Source organism: Mastomys coucha, unplaced genomic scaffold (assembly GCF_008632895.1).
Source record: "Mastomys coucha isolate ucsf_1 unplaced genomic scaffold, UCSF_Mcou_1 pScaffold21, whole genome shotgun sequence".
Lineage (NCBI taxonomy): Eukaryota > Metazoa > Chordata > Mammalia > Rodentia > Muridae > Mastomys > Mastomys coucha.
The window spans coordinates 85,001,396-85,005,549 of record NW_022196904.1 but is presented as its reverse complement, the minus strand read 5'-3'; the positions used below and the strand labels follow the sequence as shown (position 1 = coordinate 85,005,549).

Here is a 4,154-nt window from a genome sequence, read left to right as displayed (position 1 = left end):
GCATTTCTAAAAGGGACTGGAGTCAGGTTTCTAAACAGGTGAAGGACGCTGGATTTAAAGACAGGGAGGGGCCAAGAAAAGAGTCTTGGGGGAGCCTAGAACACGGATTTTCCTAAAACTACGTCCCTGGAAGGCCATCCAACACCCCCAACACCTCCAACACCTGAATCTCAGGGCTCTACGGACTCAAAGAAATCCGAGTTCTGACCCGCTTCTCTTCACAGATTAATCTTGGATCTCCACCCACTCAGTCCCTGCTTCCGTAACCGGTTCCTTGGGGACAGAGCTTTAGCACCCAAAGCCCTTCTCTGAAGTGGGTACCTCGGTACAAGGTGCCCAGCTCCCCATTCCCCAAGTGGGTTTCCCAGGTACTTACAGTCCCCAAGCAGTAAAACTTTCAGGGTTGTCTTTCAAGAACCGGGTGCTTGCAATACAGATCTGGGAGATCACTGAGGCAGCTTATATAATTGCCCGCGATACTGTTCGGCATCCGTGCACGGCCGCACAGCTCAGCACATGGACACCCTCTGGCCCCGGCGCTGGGGATCGCAAGCATGCCCCACCAGCGCCTTCTAAAAAGCAGCAGGGTGATCACCAGGGCTATCAAACGCGCTCAGATTCCCGCAAAACCCGGGCTGACTCTGCGTCCTTATAGCTGCGTTGGTGGCTTACGGTTAACTGCGTGTGTACAAACCTTCTCTCCAGGGTTGTGTTGTATGTGTGCAGGGGGTGGGGGGAGGTGGCGACTGGGTACTGGTGCAGGTCTGAGGTGGTTTCTATATCTAACCTGAGTAAAACTCTCATCCATACAGACTCAAGTGCAGAAATCGTCTTATCGTCTCCTGCTGAAAAGGATACCAAATTCCAAAGTTAGAGACCACGCAATTGAATTTCTAGTACTTTCCAGCCTGGCCTAGGCGGGGGGTAGGGCGTAGAAGAAGAGGGCAGTGGCCAGAGAAACCCACCTACGGACCCGCCAAGAAGCACTGACCATTCAAACCACCCTTCACCTCCCCCTCACCAGTAGTTATTGGGATATTCCTGGGTTACGTGTGATCTATCTCTCTCTCTCTCTCTCTCTCTCTCTCTCTCTCTCTCTCTCTCTCTCTCTCTCTCTCTCTCTCTCTCTCTCTCTCTCTCTCTCTCTCTCTCTCTCTCTCTCTCTCTCTCTCTCTCTCTCTCTCTCTCTCTTTCTCTCTCTCTCTCCTCCACCCCCGAGACACCACCTTCTTCCGCTTCTCCAATGCAAAGACTGCATTTTTAAATCACTAGGAAAATGACTAAGGAGCCCAGAGATCACATTTCAATACACAGCATATTTCCCGAAGCTGGAGGTGCAAGTAGTCACACACTCACAGCCCTGCACCCCAAGAGAGTCCACCCGGCGCCTGCAGTCCTCAACTCGTTCCGAGACAAACCGAACGAGAAACGACGCGGCCGGCGAGTATCGGCAGGAGCCAAGCGGGTGGCAGAGGGCGTGCAGCTTGGAGGTCGCGTCCCCGGGTTACCGGCTCCAACCGCAGCGCGCACCGGGGCCGCTGCAGCCGGCTCTCGCCCCGCAGGGCAGGCTGCAGCGCGGGAGCCCGGCGCCGCCTCGTGGGCTCCTCCAGCGCCCGCCGGGAGTCTGGGGCGGGCGAGTCTGCAGAGGGGCTGCGGGAGACTGGGCCGTGGCAGGGAATGGGGAGCCCGGCGTAGCACACGAACCTGGATCGAGCTAACCTCCATCCCACCCGCGGTCCAGAGTCTGGGGCCGGCTCCCACCTCTCCGCTTTCCCCCAACACTGGTTCCCAGGCTCCGGTCCGCGGCGGACTCCCGGGGCTGCGGTGGCAGAGGCTCTGGGCTCCAGGCTCCTTGCCTTGCCGGCAACCTGGACGCCTCGCTCTCCTTCTTTTCCTCCCTCCCTCCCCAGTGCGGAGCAGGGAAGCAGGCTAGCATCTCCAGGAGCCCTCAGCAAGCTGCTTGAGCTGCCCGGACCTGCGAGTGCAGAGAGGGGCGACAGAGCTGGCGAGCCTCCGCCGTGGTCCCCAAGGCGCTTTTTCCGTAGAGCTGATCACGCCGCCTTACCGTGACTGCAGGCTGCCACCGCCGGGAAAGCGGGGACGAGGACGCCGGGGAGGCGAGGCACAGCGCCGCTGGCTCCGCCGCTCCGCGAGTGGATAGAGGCGCCCAAGACGGAGCAGGTCCGGGTTCTGAGCTCAGCTCCGGCGAGACCAACAATAGCTCCCGCGGGGAGCGGAGCCCCAGCGAGCCTCCAGCCGCGCGCGCACACCGGGCTCCGGCTCCCGGACGCTCCCGGCCGGCGTTCCTGCCAGCACTGCTGCCCCACATGTAACAGCTGCAATCCCGAGGCTTCTGGGGGGTTGGGGCGGGGGTGCGCGCGCGGGTGTGTGTGAGTGTGTGTGTTTAATAGCTTCCCTCCTCTTCTTCCCCTCCCTGCCTGCTCGCCTGCCTGCCTTCGTCCCCCACCCTCGCTCTCTTACACACAGGGCGAGCTAGCGAGAGAGACACACTCGCGCACACACGCACACACACGCAGGTTACATGAATGGGAGGCGGGAGCCAATCCTACGAGGCCGGCCGAGCCGCACTTGGAACAGGGCTGCACCACGGCACCGGGGGGCGCCACACAGGTGATGCACCCCCGTCTCCCGTGGCCACTCGGCCTCCTATCCACTCACCCATCTCTGTTGAGTGCCATGCCTTCCCTTATCTCCGTCCTCCCTTTCTCTGAGCTGCTTTCTCCATTTCCTCATCTCATTTTCTTTCTGGAATTCTCACAGCGCTTCAGTATTTTTCTCCGATTCCTCTTTGACCCTCCTTTCTCGCTTTTCTCACAGTCTTTCGGAAACTTTCTTCTTCCCGGCCCCTACTTTTCTCTACTTCCTCCTCTCTTGTTTTTTGTTTTCATCCCCACCCCCGAGTTGTGTGTTAGTATGTTGTGTAGCCCGGGCTCCTCTCTCGCGCATCTCTTGGAGTCGTCGGCCTCGCTTCTTGCCTAACCCCTTGAAATGCTTTTCCACACCTCTAACACTTTTTTCGGGTTGGTTTTGCCAGTTGCAGCTGTAGCTCGGCCAGAGGTAATTAACAGTCCCTTCCTTAGGCGTGCAAGGTGCCTTAAAGAAAGGCCTTCCTTCCTCGGACTACTTCCCCAAAACCATGGTAACAGCTACTGAGTCGTGGTGGCAATCATTGGGAGAAAGGAGGGACGACAGTGAATACAGTCCAAGAAATTTCTGTCCTTCATGAGTCTGGATCGTAATTGCCAGCACATTACCAAAGGAAGGGCATTTGTCTCTGATGGAGAGACCGCTTGAACTCAAGAGGCTTTTTGGAGAAACTGAAGGAATTCCCTCCTGACGCCTGCTTCATACTCCCTTCGCCTGGCCTCAACCTATAAAACAGGTTCTAGCCACCTCATTAGAGAGAACAATGAACAGAAAGCACTGAGGTGCACAGAAAGTATTCAGAGGTAATTTCCTTCTCCTAACTTCCACTACCTTTATAAAAAGTGTTTTAGGATGGATAGGTGATGAGTTTCCTTTCCAATGTGGAAGGAAAGCTAGGCTATTTAAACAACAGCAAGAGGCTACTTTGCCTCTAGAGGCCCTGTGCCCATTACACAGCCATCACAGTTTATATATAAACTCGGGGTACTAGGTGGCTCTTTAGTATAGCTTCACTTCAGCATGCAAAAAGGCAAAAATGGGGACCGTGTAGGCAGGCTGCCTTATAATCAGTCCAATCCATTTTTAAAATCCTCATGATGAGTGAACACTGACCAGTGACAAAGCCTTTGAGACGAACTAAAATGTCAAGCCTTTGGGTGGCATTTATCATCTATGTGTCCACACTACAGACATCAAATGCTGACTACCATCATGAATGGCAGTCACATTCTGTCCTTCAACAAGTATCTGTTGACCATTTAGTCTTTGGCAGGTGTGGAATGGGGCTCTGGCTGCTTAAGTATGAAGCCAATCATTTCCGCCTTCTGGGCTTCAGTGTCCTAGACATATCTCATAAAAACATAATGAGAAAAAAGAACACATGTGCAAATGCGTGCATGCTCGTGCACGAGTGCTTGCACACACACACACACACACAGAGGTGGGGGGATTGATTGTTCTTCAGTGGCACTCACAGACTTTAAAAA

General features: G+C 55.3%; 1 protein-coding gene across 6 annotated transcripts in view; it reads right to left on the bottom strand.

Moving 5' to 3' along the window:
* Positions 1–2,620, bottom strand: part of Tenm4 (teneurin transmembrane protein 4) — a 702,050-nt gene extending 699,430 nt beyond the window's left edge. For 5 of the 6 annotated variants that reach the window (XM_031387401.1, XM_031387403.1, XM_031387408.1 and 2 more), the window contains exon 1: positions 2,066–2,620. The gene's annotated coding sequence lies outside the window, so the exon portion shown is untranslated. Of the gene's footprint in view, positions 1–376; positions 689–2,065 lie in introns of those variants that run through there. The other variant, XM_031387402.1, reaches the window with a different exon arrangement.
* Between the last annotated feature and the right edge of the window lie 1,534 nt (positions 2,621–4,154).